Source organism: Lonchura striata, unplaced genomic scaffold (genome assembly GCF_046129695.1).
Source record: "Lonchura striata isolate bLonStr1 unplaced genomic scaffold, bLonStr1.mat Scaffold_181, whole genome shotgun sequence".
NCBI classification, from domain to species: Eukaryota; Metazoa; Chordata; class Aves; order Passeriformes; family Estrildidae; genus Lonchura; species Lonchura striata.
Genome location: NW_027461116.1, coordinates 113,228 through 131,001, shown reverse-complemented (window position 1 = coordinate 131,001; position 17,774 = coordinate 113,228).

Genomic DNA, 17,774 nt, shown 5'->3' with positions numbered 1-17,774 from the left:
AAGGAATGATAACCAGTGTTAGAGGGGCCCTGTCTCTAGCCAGGGAGAGGCACGGGAAAACCGGATCTTCTGGACAGTGTGGATCCAATGGCCTGGCACATCAGAGCCACAAAGATATGATGCTTTAGTTGATACTGGTGCACAGTGTACTCTGATACCATCGGGACATGTGGGGGCAGAGCCTGTTTCCATTGCTGGTGTGACAGGGGGATCACAACAATTGACTCTGGTGGAAGCCGAGGTGAGCCTGACTGGGAAGGAGTGGAAGAAACATCCTATAGTGACTGGCCCAGATGCTCCGTGTATCCTAGGCATAGACTTCCTCCGGAACGGCTATTACAAAGACCCAAAGGGACTCAGGTGGGCTTTTGGAATAGCCGCTGTAGAGGCAGAAGACATTAAGCAATTGAACGCCTTGCCTGGACTGTCAGGAAACCCCTCTGCAGTAGGACTCCTAAGGGTGGAAGAACAACGCGTGCCAATTGCGACCTCGACAGTGCACCGCCGGCAGTATCGGACGGATCGAGATGCCGTGATCCCCATCCACAGAATGATTCGGGAGCTGGAGAGCCAAGGGGTGGTCAGCAAAACCCACTCACCCTTCAACAGCCCCATCTGGCCTGTGCGCAAATCTGACCAAGAATGGAGATTGACTGTGGACTATCGTGGCTTAAATGAAGTGACTCCGCCACTGATTGCTGCTGTACCGGATATGCTGGAACTCCAGTACGAGCTGGAGTCCAAGGCAGCAAAGTGGTATGCCACCATTGATATTGCTAATGCGTTTTTCTCCATTCCTCTGGCAGCAGAATGCATGCCTCAGTTCTCTTTCACCTGGAGGGGCGTGCAGTACACCTGGAACCGACTGCCCCAGGGGTGGAAACACAGCCCCACCATCTGCCATGGACTGATCCAGACTGCACTGGAAAAGGGTGAGGCTCCAGAACACCTGCAATACATTGATGACATCATTGTGTGGGGGAGCACAGCGGCAGAAGTGTTTGAGAAAGGTGAGAGGATCATCCAGATACTACTAGAAGCTGGCTTTGCCATCAAGAAGAGCAAAGTCAAGGGACCTGCCCGAGAGATCCAGTTCCTGGGAGTGAAATGGCAAGATGGACGGCGCCAGATTCCCACTGAGGTCATCAACAAGATCAGGGCTATGTCCCCACCAACCAGCAAAAAGGAAACACAAGCTTTCCTAGGTGCCATTGGTTTCTGGAGAATGCACATTCCTGAGTATAGCCAGATTGTGAGCCCTCTTTATCTGGTTACCCGAAAGAAGAATGATTTCCACTGGGGCCCTGAGCAGCAACAAGCCTTCACCCAGATCAAGCAGGAGATCGCTCATGCTGTAGCCCTTGGCCCAGTCAGAACGGGACCAGAGGTCAAGAATGTGCTCTACTCTGCAGCCGGGAACCATGGGTTGTCCTGGAGCCTTTGGCAGAAAGTGCCTGGGGAGACTCGAGGCCGACCACTGGGATTCTGGAGCCGAAGTTACAGAGGGTCTGAAGCCAACTACACTCCCACAGAGAAGGAAATCTTGGCTGCATTTGAAGGAGTTCAAGCTGCCTCGGAGGTAATTGGCACAGAAACACAACTCCTCCTGGCACCCCGACTACCGGTGCTGGGGTGGATGTTCAAAGGAAAGGTTCCCTCTACCCACCATGCCACTGACACCACATGGAGTAAATGGATTGCCCTCATCACTCAACGCGCCCGTATTGGAAACCTGAATCGCCCTGGGATTTTGGAGATAATTACGAACTGGCCAGAAGGTGAAAACTTTGGTCTCACTGATGATGAGGAGCAGGTACAAGTGGCAAGGGCTGAAGAAGCTCCACCATACAACCAACTACCAGCAGAGGAGACCTGCTACGCTCTTTTCACTGACGGCTCCTGTCACACTGTAGGGATGAACTGGAAGTGGAAAGCAGCCGTATGGAGCCCCACACGCCAAGTTGCACAAGCTACCGGAGGAGAAGGTGGATCAAGCCAACTCGCTGAACTCAAGGCCGTTCAGCTGGCTCTGGATATTGCTGAAAGGGAGAAGTGGCCAAAGCTCTACCTTTATACTGATTCATGGATGGTAGCCAATGCTCTGTGGGGCTGGCTGGGAAGGTGGAGGAAGGCCAACTGGCAACGTAGAGGAAAGCCAATCTGGGCTGCTGATATATGGAAAGACATTGCCTCTCAGGTGGAAAAGCTGACGGTGAAAGTCCGTCATGTAGATGCCCATGTCCCCAAAAGTCGGGCTAATGAGGAGCACCGAAACAACGAGCAGGTAGATCAGGCAGCAGGAATAGAGGTGTCAAAGATAGACTTAGATTGGCACCATAAGGGGGAGTTGTTCCTGACTCGATGCGCTCATGATGCCTCAGGCCATCAGGGCAGAGATGCCACCTACAAGTGGTCACGAGACCAAGGGGTGGATCTAACCATGGACAATATTTCTCAGGATATCCATGACTGTGAGAACTGTGCTGCCATCAAACAGGCGAAGCAGGTAAAGCCCCTCTGGTATGGTGGGCGGTGGTCCAAGTACAGCTATGGGAAGGTCTGGCAGATTGACTACATCACACTGCCCCAGACACACCAAGGCAAGCGCTACGTGCTGACCATGGTAGAAGCCACCACTGGATGGCTGGAGACTTTCCCTGTACCTCATGCCACTGCCCGGAACACCATCTTAGGCATAGAAAAGCAAGTCCTGTGGAGACGCGGCACACCTGAGAGAATTGAGTCTGACAATGGCACCCATTTCAAGAACAGCCTTATCAACACCTGGGCCAGAGAACATGGTATCGAATGGATATATCATATTCCCTATCATGCTCCAGCTGCCAGCAAAGTTGAACGGTGCAACGGACTCCTTAAGACTACCCTAAAGGCACTTGGTGGGGGAACATTTAGAAACTGGGAAATTAACCTGGCAAAAGCAACCTGGATAGTCAACACCCAAGGGTCCATCAATCGAGCTGGTCCTGCCCAGTCAGAACCCTTATACACAGTAGATGGAGATAAGGTCCCTGTAGTACATATGAAAGGTATTTTAGGGAAAACTGTTTGGATTAATCCCACCACAGGCAAAGACAAACCCATCCGTGGGATTGTTTTTTCTCAAGGACCTGGTTACACTTGGTGGGTAATGCAGAAAGATGGGGAAACTGGTTGTGTACCACAGAGAAACCTGGTCTTAAGTGAGAACTGGGTGTAAGATTTCATTGTGATGCAGATGGAAATAGAATAAGGGGTGGATAATGTCCTGATTTGCAAGATAAGCATGTATTCTATTGCCATCTGTTGGAGGTTTGGCAGTTTTCTTATCTCTTCAGAGAACAATGTCTCCCTCGGGGGAGATATCTTCTGTTTATGGACCATTGAATGACTCACTGCATGACTGGTAAAGTTACATCATCCCATTGTGAGATGCTCCACCCAGAGGGAGGAGCCAAGGCTCCCTACATGCATACAATTTTTTTGGCCATCACAACAGCCTCTTTGCTGGATTCCCAGAGGAGCAGCTTCTTCCCTGCTGGATTCCCAGAGGAAGACCAGGCCCATCCACTCCAGCACCAGACCTCAGAGAAAACTAAACCCTTCTGCAGATCTCCGCTCCAGCAGCATTTCATCTGTCACTCTAGGAGGAGCAGCCATCATTTAACTGGACTATTACCAGTACCCTGACTCCTCAGCGTGTCAGGTTTCTGACTCTATTAGTAGTTTTGTTTGTACAAATTTTTTTTTTTGTAGTTTTTTTCCTAGTAAAGAATTGTTAATCCCATTCCCATATCTTTGCCTGAGAGCCTTTTAATTTTGAAATTGTGGTAATTCGGTAGCAAGGAGGTTTACCTTTTCAATTTCATGGGAGGCTTCTGCCTTCCTTCACAGACTCCTGTCTTTTCAAACCAAGACAGGTCTCGTCGGGAACAGCCTGGTTTGGGTGCCGTGAGTGCAGGCAGGAGTTGGGGCAGGTGAAGAGGCAGTGAGCAGCTTGTGTTTGTAGAGGGCCTGGGGCTGCACCTCTGAACCTCCACCTGGAAACGCACTTGGGGGAATAGGAGCTACAGCTGGAGTGCCTGTCCTGAAAGGACATGAAGGCCTTCAGCCTTGCCAGCGTTTCTTAAGGGTGTGTTGGTGTTGAGCAGAAAAGCTGCACATTTGGGGAAATGCCTTTGGAGGACAGGGGCTTGCTTCTCAAGTAAAGTGCTTCCCAGAGAGCTCCCAGTGAAGCAGATCCAAGTGTCCCCCTTTGGCCAGGCAGTGTGGTGGAGAGTCTTGGCTGATCTTGGTGTGTGCCAGGCCTCAGAAAAGGCTTGGAAGGTTTGCCTCCCAAGTGCCCTGCTCACTGGCTCTCCCTGTGCATCTTGGAGAGCACAAGGTAGGCATTTCTGGCAGCTGGGCATCAGCAGGCCTTCCAATGGGGGCGTGTTGTGGAGCGAGCCCAGCTGAGATACCCTGAGAGGAGCCCAGGGCTCCTCGCTCCTCTCTGCTGGCCTGTGAGCGTCTGTCTGCTCTCGGGATGGCCCTGGCTGTGTCAGGGCTGCTGCGTGGGCATGAGACAGCCAGTCCTGTCCCGCTGGGTCCCAGCAGTACCTGGCAGCCGTCCTGCATCCACGTCCGGATGCTGGCCAAGAGAGGCCCTGGAAGCTGAGGCAGCTGATTTGAAGCTTTTGCAGGTTCCAACAGGTCAAGGCCAACAGTGTTCCCTCAGGATACAGCATTCCTGAGGGGCTTCCCCAGAGGTGCCTGATGCCACCCACTCCTTGTGGCAGCAGTTGCTTTCCTGTGGAAGGTTCTACCTTCCCCAAGAGCACAGAGGGAGCTGGAGAAAGAGCTTTCCAGGCTGCTCTCCATCCTTTACCAGGAGCCCTGGGTGAGCGGAGTAGTCCCAGCTGAGCGCAGATGTGCCAATGGAAGAGCCGTGCCAATGGAAGGCTCAGTGGGAAGGATGATCCAGGATCCATAGGCCTGGCAGCCTGAGCTTGCTGCCGGGGAAGGCCTTGGAGCAGATCCTCCTGAGTGCCATCCCATGGCATATCAGGGAACCAGGGCATCTGTGGGAGGGTGGGACAGGGACAAGGACAGGGACAGGGACAAGGACAGGGACAGGGACAGGGACCGGGACAGGGACAGGGACCGGGACAGGGACAGGGACAGGAACAGGGACAGCTGAGGGTCCTGGCGGGATGTTGAGGGCTTCTGTGTGGTGTTTGCAAACTGTTGGTGTTGAAGGTGTGTTGGAGAATGAGTTGTCCGGGAGGTGAGAGGTCTAGGCTGGAATTTGAGTCTGTTTGAAGGCAGCATCTGTGGTTTGGCACAGCTTTGCTTATAGGGCCCAGAAAGAATATCTGTGACTGCTTTTGTTCATGGTCCTGATTCTGCTGCAGGGAACAAGAGGGGAGAGCTGTACTCTAATGGCCATTTAGATCTCTATCCCGGGGCAGGGTTAACCATTTTGCCATCTACTCATTGTTGCCAGCAGTTGCTCCAGGTGTTCCTGCCAACAGCCCCTGCAGGCAGGAGCACAGTCCCCAGTGCCCCTGGGCTTTGGCTCCCTCTGGCACAGAAGCCCCCCAGGGGCACAGGTCTCTGGGGCAGGAGATGGCACCAGCCCTGCCAGGGCTTCGGGGGTGGCAGGTCTGCTTGGGCAGGGACTCTGCCTCACCTGCTGGTGTCAGTGCTCCCCGGGCCCCAGGGCTCAGAGCAGCATTCCTGCCCTGGCCCACAGTTCCTTGTCCATGTCACACCCAGGGGTTTGGGATGGCCACAAGCCAGGACGTGTCCTGAGGAAGCCGTGCCAGCTTCTGTGGAAGGCCCTGTGCCCTTCCCAGCGCGGCTGCGTCGGCAGCCCTGGGGGCTCCTTCTGCTGCCCTGAGCCCGCAGAGCAGGGCAGCGTTTGCTGATGGGCTGAGCCATTCCTAAAGATCCTGTTGGGCTGTCTCAGACACTTGAGGCCAGGGATTCCTTCCAACCTGGGCCACTTTGGGTGGGCAGGGGGCAGCCCCAGCGCAGGGGGCAGTGCGTGCAAGGGCCCTTTGTGACACATGCAGCATGGAATGGAGCCCGGTGTCCAAGGGCCCTTTGTGACACATGCGGCATGGAATGGAGCCCGGCGTCCAAGGGCCCTTTGTGACACATGCTGACATAGGAGCTGGAAGTGGCAAGAGCACGCCACAGTGCTCAGAGCAGGCGAAGGGACAGGACGGGACAGAGCGGTGCTGTGAGGAGCCCCTGCACAGCGCGCTCGTTCCTGTCCGACCCGGAGCTTTCCTGAGGCATTGTTCCTGCAGCTGACCTCGAGGCCAGACCACAGGACTCAGTAGCCTGCGGCCTTCCGAGACTTCAATTCTGCAGGTACCCTTGAGGGCAGAGCGTGGGACTTGGTACCCCAGAGTTTTCCAAGGCATCTCTCCTGAGGATAGCCAGAAATCCAGTCAGTGACACGGGGCAGGGAGCCCTGACAGTGCCCAAGCTGACCTGGATGGAGGAGGAAGAAGGCGACCCTGCAGCTGCCCCAGCACAGGAGACTGAAGAGGTGGTGCTGTTCCATCCACCACAGGAGGGTGAGTGGCAGAGCCAGGCCGCAAGGCCGGTGCCTTCAGCCAGCTTGGCCCCATCCCATCCCATCCCATCCCATCCTCTGGTGACATGTCCATGGACAGGACGGAAGAGCAGCCCGGACAGTGTTGCCTTCATGGGAGGCAATGGCGACCTGGTTTCAAGGAACAGCACGGCAGCCCAGTCTCCCCTGGTCCACTCGGGCTAACGACACACGCAGGACACCAATGTGGTGGACGGTCGAAAGCGTTTATTATCTCATGGGTTTAAATAGTCTTGGGGGACTCTGCTACGTCAGGGGGGGTTGGCAGGGTCTCTAGGGTTAGTCAGGAGTGGAAAACTACTGGGTTAGGTGTGGTTACATTCTTTGGGGTAATGGATAACATGTTGCAGGGTGAGAGGGGGATGGGGGTCTTTCTTTCTGTCACATCCTGAAATCTTCCGTTCGTCTGTCCCTATCTACTACATCTCTCCCCTCCTTTTTATAAATAAAATGAGGTAGTTGTAGATATAGGCACTGGAGTGAGGTACAAACTTGTAACTTGGTAATGAAAAAAGGGGTTTGGTAAACCTGAGTAATTCTCGCAAGGTGAGTTTCGAAGGCTTTTGCAACTGACTGTGTTCGCAGTTTTTGGTTTACAGCATTTGTTGCTGGCCCACGAACAGAATGTTCGCCCGTTCTAGACGGGCCTGAACAAACGAGACTAGCTTGTTTAGCAGGCATGGTCTTATGGTAACAGCTAAAAGCAGTATTGCCAATGGACCTACCAGGGCGGAAATTAAAGTGGTGAGCTAAGGTGATTGATTGAACCAAGATTCGAACTAGCTCTGCTGGGTTTCCCTGTCTCTCTTTCTCTGAGCCAGTCTATCTTGGAGTTCTGCCATGGAGTTTTTAACGACTCCTGTATGATCTGTATAAAAGCAGCATTCCTCTTTTAAAGCTGCACACAGTCCTTCTTGTTGCATGAACAAGAGGTCTAGTCCTCGCTTATTCTGTAAAATTATTTCTGAAAGCAAAGAGACTGATTTTTCTAGATAGGAGATGGATTTCTTGATCTTCTACAGGTCTTCGTTGATGGTCATTTGTAGCTGAGAGAGTCCGTGCTGTTGGGTTGCGATGGCTGAGACACTCGTGGCTGTGCTAGCTGCTCTCAGGCCGAGCAGCATTGCGATAGTTATACTTGTGATTATTTCTCTTTTGTGGAGTTTGTCAGGTTCTTCGAAAAGGTGGTACACTTCTTTATCTGAGTGGTACAGGACCTTAGGAACAATCAGAACTTGGACACAGAAGTCAATAGAGTAATTAAATTTGGCAAGGAACACACAAGGACTCACTCTGGATCACTAGCAAACCCACATTCTAGATGCGGATGGGACCACCTACTTATTGGTCTTTCTGTGGGCTTGACAACTTTAGTGCAGAAGTTGCTTTTTTGCTTTGCTAAAGTTGCATTGCCAAAACATTTGCCCTGTCCTGTGATTTAACTCAGGGTGATACTTCTGCGGGGAGTGTCCCATCTGCACTGGTGGGGGGCATCGGCTGTGGAGTAACTGAAGGGGGTGTCTAAAGCAATGCCTTCGTAGAAAGGGGGTTTAACATCATAACAAAGCCAACAGGAGTTAGTCAGGTTTGGTTTGGTTTCGTTTAGGGTTAGAAAGGTAGCTTTTAGTATACGAAAGATTGGGTTTGGATCGGACTTGGCTGTGCAGCTTATCTGGAAGGCATCTGTATGGCTAGCCGGGGTGTTGGTGACTTTTGGGGGCAAGGTTTTGGGGTGGGTTGTGTTTTTTTCTTTTTTTGTATGAAGCGTTATAGCTACTAATTGGGTGCTTTTCCAAGCTCGGGACGGCTTTTTCACTCCGTTCACTGGGGGGACTTCTTTGCATTGCCAGTGTCGGGGCTAAAGTGCTTGGGGAAAAACTGAGCAGTCTGCTCCTGTGTCTGCCTAAAACTGAAGCCCTATGACGTGGGGGTCCTGACTGCCATAAAGGTGTCACGTCCCCCACACCTTCGGGGGCTCTTTTCCTATTTTCATGGCCAGGGCTACCCAGGGGTCCCGTTCTGGGGCGTCTCTTGCTGACTCTGCGGCATAGGCGCTGCTTGCGGCGGTAGTGGGTACGAAGGTACCGCAGGCTGTGTTGCGAAATTTGCTGGTGAGGGTATGAAGCTGGCTGCCTCCTGTGGGGGTATGGGGTATAAGGGCACCCCATCTCACTGGGGGTTGGCATAGATGGGCTGCCTTGCGTTCGCGGCGGGAGGAGGCTGAGTGCGGCCCGCACACCCCTTCTCTCTCCTGTTTCCCTGGGGCTGGGACCTGCAGTCTTTGGTGAGGTGCCCCTTCTTCCTGCAGCCCCAACAGGCTCTTCTCGGGCGTATTTGGGGTGGAGGCGCCGCGGCGGGCTGCCATGCCGGCTGGGGACCATTCAGCGCAGGCTATTTTTATTTCTCCCCAGTCGGTAAACTAGGCTGGTTCGTATTGTGGCTGCTTTTCGGTGCGGCTTAAAGCTTTACTCGGTTTTGTTTTAAATTGCGTTGGCTCTGTTTCCTCCATCTCAGAGTCCTAGCCAGCTTCCGTCAGCTCTTCTGAGCTGCCGGAGCTGCTGCCGGACTCCGAGTTGGAAGTCGAATGCCAGCAAACTTCTGGGGCTCGGTGCCGTTTTGCGCGGCTCCGACCCCGCTCCTCCCCCCGGGGGTGGCACTGCTGCCGCCCCCCGGGCTCGCCCTGCCTCCTGCAGAGGGGGGTTTCTCCCTTACATGGTAGCGGCGTCAGGTGCGGCTGCCAATTGGCTCCGAGCCCTCTGCTGCTCTCCTTCTCTTTCTCCCGCACACGCGCATTAGCAGAACTCCGCGCCTCTGGGCTCTTCGTGCCGAGACTGCCCGCGCCCCGCCCCTCCCCTTGGCTGCTGGCGCCATTTTCAAAGGGGTATGGAGGTGGCGTGGGTAGGATCTCCTCCCGAGCCACGGCTCCCGCACCTCTGGCTTCCCCCGCCAGCCTCCGCCAACAGAACGCTGCGCGCCACTGCACTTCTGGCAGCGGGCCACCGACCGGCGGCGGTGGGGCGGACGGGGAAGCCGCGGATTTTTGGGAAGGTTCTGTGGGGGGATTTGGGCTCTGGTCCGGGGAGGGGGGTGACGCGCTGGGCCCCCCCGGATCCCCGCTCCTGGGCGGATTACCCTCAGGGGCGGTTTGCGTTGCCGCTCCTACGCCTAGCTTGGGTGTAACCAATAAACACGTACGCGCCGCGCTCCATGTCTCTTGCTCTTCTATTGCTTTGCGTAGGGCTTTCTCGACTTTGCCCCATGCCTTAAGGCATTTGCTGCTGCCTGAGGATTTCGTGTCCTCGGCCAGCATGGCTGTGCATTTTTCCCATATTTCTGGATGCAAAACCTCCACAGGGCGTTCAATTGCCCCAAGCTCAAGCAGCCTTGCTATAGCAAGATAAAAGTCTTTGGGCTTACACTCAATTCCCCATTGCTTATGAACCTCACTTACGACCCTGGCGATGGCATCCATGATGATCGCGGGTCCTGGGACGTCTCCCTCGCCGAGAACATGGTTTCACCGGTCTGGCCGCTGCTCTTGTCCAGGCGACACCCGCTGCCCGAGCGAATTTTTCCCGGGTTTCAGCACCAGATATCTTGCCTTCATGGGAGGCAACGGCGACCTGGTTTTAAGGAACAGCACGGCAGCCCAGTCTCCCCTGGGCCACTCGGGCTAACGACACACGCAGGACACCAATGTGGTGGACGGTCAAAAGCCTTTATTATCTTATCTCATAGGTTTAAATAGTCTTGGGGGACTCTGCTACGTCAGGGGGGGGTTGGCAGGGTCTCTAGGGTTAGTCAGGAGTGGAAAACTACTGGGTTAGGTGTGGTTACATTCTTTGGGGTAATGGATAACATGTTGCAGGGTGAGAGGGGGATGGGGGTCTTTCTTTCTGTCACATCCCAAAATCTTCTGTTCGCCTGTCCCTATCTACTACAGGGCAGACACCCCACAGTGGCCATGCTCCATCCACCTGGGGCATCCCGGGGCTGTCCCTGCCTGGGCAGCGCAGGGCTGGGCTGTGTTCTCCGGCCTTTCCCGCAGCCCCTCAGCTCGGGCTGCGCTCGCTCTTTGCCAGGTGCAGCCATGCAGCGCACACGAGAGCAGGAACGCACCCGTGGCCGCTTCCGCAGAACAGCGCAGGTACCTGCAGCCATCCCCACCTGGGCTGGGCCTGCTGGCACTGCTCAGCCCAGCAGCACACCTGCAGCACTCCATGGCTTCTTGCCCTTCTCCTACAGCTCGTTTGCAAATTCATCAAGAGAATTCGGCAGGAAGAGACCAGCGCCATGGGCCCTGGCCTCAGAGCCTACTCAGAGCTCCTCGGACATGAGACCAGTGCCGCCCTGCTGGATTTGCTTGTGCAGAGGGGTGTTTCCAGAGCAGAGCAAGTAGGCAGCTGTGGCCAGGCTTCAATTCCCCCATGAGTCACACGGCTTCCCAAGCCAAAGTGCTGGGCCCTGTGAGCCTTTGAGGCCATCGCAGTGCGGTGGGGAGGGAAACACTTCTCTGGGGACACTGGGAACACTGCTCCCTCTGGCAGCTTTCCAAGTCTCCCTGTGCCTTCTCCAGGTGCCCGCCATGGTGAGGTACATCCACCAGTGGCTCATGGCCAATGATTCTGCTGAGCATAGGCTGGACAACGCCCTGCTGTATCTCACAGAAGCGCAGCCAAATGACGCAGTAATGGCACTTCTGTGTGTGGCCCCATCCTGTGACAGGTACGGGGCCCACCTGCCCAGAGGGCTCAGGGATCCCCAGCCCATCAGCCTGCACAGCCTGTCCCAGGTGTCTGACCAACAGAGAGTCCCAGGGCCCTCTGGCTGCTCCCTTTGCCAGCCCTGGCATGTCAGCCCCGACCTTGCTGCCATGCTCCCTCGCTGCCCCTCAGGGGCCTGTCCCCACAGGGCTGGGCTGTCTGGCTGCTGCTGGAGAGGGGCAGTGGGAAAAGACAGAGCCGGTGGTCAACCCAGGCCCCTAGAGATGCCCAGGCCATGGTGCTGTGTCTGAGATCCCCTGAGACAGATCTCTAACCCCACAGAGCTGCCATGGCCATGTGGAAGAGCTTCATGTGCACACCCTGGACTGCAGAGCTGGCACAGCAGATACTCCTGGATGTGCTGGGGAGCTGGCCAGAGCACAGCACGTGCACCTCCGATGGGGACAAAATGGGTGTCTTTGTCCTGGCTGTGAGTTTCTGCCTTTGCTGGCCCCAAGGTCACCTCTCCAGTAGTTCTCCATCCTCCCTCCCCCACGGCGTCTCCCTGCCTCAGGCACTGGGCCGAAACCTGGCCTCGGGGCAGCTTCAGGGCCACCAGGCCTGGTGCTCCCCCTGTGTCTCTCTGGGCCTCTCCCTCCCGTGCTCAGGCCCTGCCACACGAACACCTCAGCACTGAGCGCTGTCTTGGGGGGCTTTGTCCTTTGCAGGCAACTGTGGTGATATGGAAAATCCTCCAGGAGTCCTGTGTCCCAGATATAGTGATGGTGCATTTCCCACAGTTATTTGTGCATCTGCTCTTCCAAGTGTTCTTCAGCACCAAAGAGATGCCAGAGGAGGTCGATACCTTCTGGAAGGGATGCCAGGAATAACACGGCCTTGCCACTAGCCCCAAATAGTGTTCCATCCCAGTCCTTCTGTCCCTGCCACACAGCCAGGGCAGGAGCCAGTTCAGAGCAAAGCCAGGTTCCCAGTGTGACCCGGGCTTTGCTCTGCACTCAGGTTTGCAGTGAGGACGCTGAAGTCCCTGCTGTGCCAAATGGACTATGAGGATGTGGTGGTGTCAATGGAACGCAAGCGTGGCTGGGACACGCTGCACTGTGCTGACACGCACATTTATGCCGTGGGTCTGCTGGCCAGGTGAGACCCCCTTCTCCCCATTGCTCCCGGCATTTGTGCTCTGTGTCTGGGGTATTCCACTCAGTCCCTGTGGCTGTGGGCCAGAGGCACGAGGGACGGCCAAGCAGACTGGGAAAGGCTGGGAGAGGAGGCTGCCCAGTAGCAGCCACATCTCCAAGGGCCCAGGTCCCCCTGCAGGGTGGGGGGTAAAGACAAGAACTGCGTCAGTCTGTCCTGGGAGGGGCTTCCCCCCACCCTGGCTCAGGGTCATAGTGTCGTAGGGGCAGGCCCCCAGCTGGGTAATCATTATTACTGACTCCATGTATTGCAGAAGTCTGATCAATAATTAACTTCATTAGGAAACCCATTGTTCTTATAGATAGTTATGATATAGGTAGATTTAATTGGTTTTCTAGTCTAATCACTATCTCCATTAGTTAATTAAGAAAACACCCTTTGGTAGACAAATCTCCGTAACATATTCCTTATGTTCACAATACCAGGTGCAGCATGTTAAGATAAGAATGATTTTCATTCTTTCCTCTGATCTTCTCAGACTTCTCAGGCCATGCCTTGGAAAGTTGTCTGTTTCTCTCTGAGGCCAGAGAGCTGCTGCCACATCTTAGTGCCATTTTCCTCCTTGCAGAGAGATGCACAATGAATCCACCTGCTTGTGCAAAAGCATCTTATGCTGTCTCCTTGAGTTTCTCAGCAAAGAGATGCCATACTGGAACTTCCCTGCCCTGGCATTCCTTGTGGAGGTGAGTCTGAAGGCCGGCACTGCCTCCCAGCTCTCTGCCCTCTCGTAGCCGCAGCTGCCTGGGACGGTGCCCACGCCCTGCGCTGCTGCCTGGTCCCTGCCCTGTGCGGTTCTGGGCTCCTGCCGGCCGGGTCCCCTGTCACTGCCCTGTGCCTTTCAGGTCCTGCATTGCCTGGACTTGAGCGCATGCAGTGACAGCATCATGGATCTCTTGTCGAGGCACTTGCTGAGTGAGTGCACAGAGATGCGCCGCCAGGTTCTGAGGGCCCTCCTCTTGCTCAGGGATAATCCCTCACTGGTAAGGAGGGGCAGCAGCTGAAGCCGTGCAGGCAGCGTGGGGCTGGGGAACGCAGTCGCTGGAACTTGGCTGGGCTTCAGGCACTGGGGCAGCCGCTCCCAGCTCTCCTGCCTCCCACTTCAGCTGCCCGAGGGCTGCGGGACAGGCCTTTGGCCTCTGGGCCCTGTGGCAGCAGGGTGGCCTTTCACACACTTTTGTTCCAAACAGGCCAAAAGAATGTGGAGCCTGACTGAGGCCTCGCAGTGCTCACCAAGGATCCTTGGATGGTGAGAAGGGGGCAGTGGCTGAAGCTGCGCTGGGCAAAGCAGCCCCTTGGTCTGTCAGGGCTTCAGGAGCTGAGGCAGCTGCTCCCAGCTCTCCTGCCTCACCTGCCCCAGTGCTTTGGGAAAGGCCTTTGGCCTCTCTGTGATGTCACACAGACATCTCTGTGATGTCCCACTGAAACTGTGAGGTCACATAGCTGTTTGTGATGTCACAGTGACAGCTATGTGATGTCACAAAGCGCTCTGTGATGTCCCACAAACCACTGTGCATGTGTGCCATTGGATCTTTCCCTCCAGTTCCCACAGAGGCCATGCCAGACACTCCTGTCTGGCTTCCAGGTCTGCAATTTCCTCCTCCAAGTGCAGCTGGTGCTGCCAAAGGATCACCTCCTGCTCCTTCATCCTCTGGACAATTCCTTTATCATCCTCAGGAGAAATCCCATTCGTTCCAGGGGGCTGGTTGATGCTGACAATGGCCATCAGCACCAGGTACCTACAGAAGATTCCTTCAGCCATGGCTGATCCTTCCCTGAAAGAGAAAGAAAGGAGGACAGAGCCAAGATCCAGACTATATTGCCTCGGGAAGAGACAGGAAAGAGGCTCGCCCCTGGCAGGAAGGCTCTGGCCAGCCCTGCAGAAAGGCTGGAGGCCAGAGGTGCTCCTCAGGGCTCGCTTGCTGCTGCCCGTTCCAGTCCAGCTGCCCAAAGAGGCTCCATGAGCAAGTGGTGAGGAGGAAGAGGAGGAAGGTGCGAGACACAGGGACACAAACCTGAGCAGCCAGGTTTGAGGAGAGAGAAACTCAGCATTGCAGATGGCAGAAGAAACCAAGCCCAGTCCCCCAAGCAGGAGGAGGAGAGGAAGGGCCCCCAAGCTGGCTGCAGGCAGACAATGGAGACCTTGCCCAAATGTTCCCAAATGGGCTGGGGGGAGGGAATACATGGCCCTGCTTTTCAGCTCCTCCCACCACTTCTGACCCTGACACTGTCATGAGACAAAGCCTGATGAAATCCTGCTCAGCGTGGGCAACTGAGTCCTTGAAGGACTTAGTGTCAGGTCAAGGCTTCCTTTCCCTCCCAAAGCGTTCCCTTGGCAGTCTTGGGCAGGGGATTCATCCTCCCTCCCTCATCCTTCCCACAGACCAGCTCGGAACCACTCCATGGGCACTTTCCATTCTTTGTGTCTGTCCTCAAGTGCAGTGCCAACCTGGGGAGAAGTCCTGGCTCTGTCCTGAGCTTCCAGGAGCTCCCAGGATGAGATGGCAACGCTCAGCCACACCAGGGCCCTGCCCCTGCCAGCAGCACCCCCACAAGCAGCAGCAGCAGCAGCAGCAGCAGCGGCAGCAGCAGCAGCAGCAGCAGCTGCAGTTGCCTGTCAGCTCTTGGTGCCCCTGCACTGCAGCCCCTCCCGCTGGCACCAACGTTCCCTTGTGGCCCTGGAGACAGTCCTGAATCCATCCATGGGGTCACAGAGCCATGGAATCCCAGAGTTCCAGGTTCCTGGAATCCTAGAGTCATTGAATCCTGAGAACCACACTCAGAGGAGGAGGAGGAGGAGGAGGAGGAGGAGGATGAGGATGAGGACAAGGAGGATGAGGAGGAGGAGGAGAAGAATGAGGAGGACGAGGACGAAGAGGAGGAGGATGAGGATGAGGAAAAGAATGAAGATGAGGAGGACAAGGAGGAGGAGGATGAGGAGGATGAGGAGGAGAAGGAAGATGAACAGGAAGAGGAGGAGGACAAGGAGGAGAATAAAGAAAAGGAGGAGGAGGAGGACAAGGATGAGGAGGAGGATGAGGATGAGGATGAGGATGAGGATGAGGATGAGGACGAGGATGAGGACGAGGATGGGAACAAGAAGGAGAAAGACGAAGAGGAGGACGAGGACAAGGAGGCGGAGAAGGGGTTGTTAAAAGAGCAGTTAAAAATGAGTGCTGGGAACCTGTCCCCATGGAGAACCCATCTCCAGATGTGCTCCATGCCCTTAACAATGGCCCCTGGGGAAATGGAAACCCCCTGGCTGTGCACGGCTGCTCCCAGTGTGCAAATACAGCCCTGGGCAGTGAGACTGGGACTGCCTGGGAAATTGTTCTTGGTGTGATGGCCCTGGCAGGGCCAGCCCAGAGGCTGCAGGGCTGGACCTTCATCCACTGGAATTAGTCAGGATAAATCAGAAGCAAATGAGAGTTAACAATACAGGAACAGGAATCCAGATTCCTCCAGGACACTTTGGTTTGATAACTGCTCACTGGAGCTTGGCCTTGCAAAGTGCTCATGTCATGGGAGGAGGAACTGATGCAGATTATCAAGGGGTAAATGAAGTAATTTGGTTAAAGGATAGCGAACAAGATTGGATTATTCAACCCCATGACAGGGTAGCACAATTATTGATATTGCTAGTGTTTAAAACAATTGGGGGAAAAAAGGAGATCCACCTGAAATCACTGCTGTTGGTGGAGATAAAGGGTTTGGATCCAGCAGTGCTAATAATGGAGCCGGAGTGTGGGTCCAGAGGCCAAAAGGCCTCCCGAGGCAGCTGAAGGAACAGCTCCTGGGAAGGACAGCAGTGTTTGAATCCTGAAACCTGGGCAGGAACGATGGGAATGTGTCCCTGCAGCCAAGTGCTCTGTGTGAGAACAGGTAGATATTACAGAAGATTGTTTTACACATCCTGCCAGATCAAATCTCCCTGTTTGCCCCAGTGAAAACTCGTGACCTGGACTCCACCTAGGATGGAGCCAGGGCCAGGCTCTTGTACTGCCCAAGGTGTATCCCTTGAAGACCTTTTAATAAATACCTGCTTTATTCCTTTAACACTGCCTAGCTCTGTTCTAGGCAGCCTCTCAAGGCATCACCACCAAACCAAGGGAGCACGGACCAGGTCTGGCTGGCTGGGCCTCCTGGGGACCACCTGGCCACCTTGGCATGTCGAGGGCTGCTTCTCACCTGCCCTGAAGCCCTGGGGCTCTGGGCTCTCCTTCCTATGGGAGAGAACTCTCCTCCTCCATGGGCCATGGCCAAAATTGGGATTCCTCCTCCAAAACTCTGCATCCAAGGATTGCTCCCAAGTGAAAGCTGCCAGGACAGACAGGTCGGGGCGCCCTTCGCCTCTTGGGGGCTGCCTCTCATCTGCTTTTGAAACACTGGGGCTCTGTGCTTTCATTCCAATGAAAAGAATTGTCCTTCTTCTCAAAGTGTCCCTGGTCAAAATTGAGATTCCTCCTCCCAAATTCCATGTATGCAAGGATTCCTCCATGAAAAAAGCTGTCTGGAAGAACAGGTCTGTTTGCCTGAGACTTCCAGGAGCCACCTCTTTCTTCTTCTGCCTTTCAAACACTTGGGCTCTGTGCTTTCTTTCCTGTGGAAAAAACTGTCCTTCTCCAGGTGTCCATATCTGAAACTGGGATCCAACCTCCCAAATTCCCTATATCCAAGGGTTGCTCCCAGCCAAAATCTGCCAGTACCATCAAGCCTGGCTGGCCTTGGCCTCTGTTGGCTGCCCCTGCCACACTGGGGCTCAGTGCTTTCCTTCCCATGGAGATCACTGTGACACTGTGGGCACCTCATGGAACCAAGGGGATCCTTGTGGCACCACTGGAGCCTATGGAACCAAGGGGTGTTGTTGCGCGGCATGCACTTCCCCTCGCCGCGATACCCCGAGCGGTGCCGTGCTGGGCGGCGAGAGGGAAGAGAACGGGCGGCCGCTCCTCCTGTGAAGCTCTGCAGTCCCAGTCGGTGGTGCGGCAACAGACGGAGGCGACACGGGACTTGGGGATGAACAGGATGGTTTTATTCAGTGAGCCCCAAGACCCCCTCGGGAGCGGGAGCAGAGCTTTTATAGAAGAATTCAGGGAGACGGGTGTAGGAAGAGCAACCAATGAGGGAATAGCAGGGGAGGAGTTTAGGGCAGAATTAACCCATCACAAACCTGTCAGGGGAAGCAGGGGAGTGGAATAACACAAAATAAGCAATAGGGTTTCGAGCCTCACTAAACAGACAGGGAATTCTCTGGA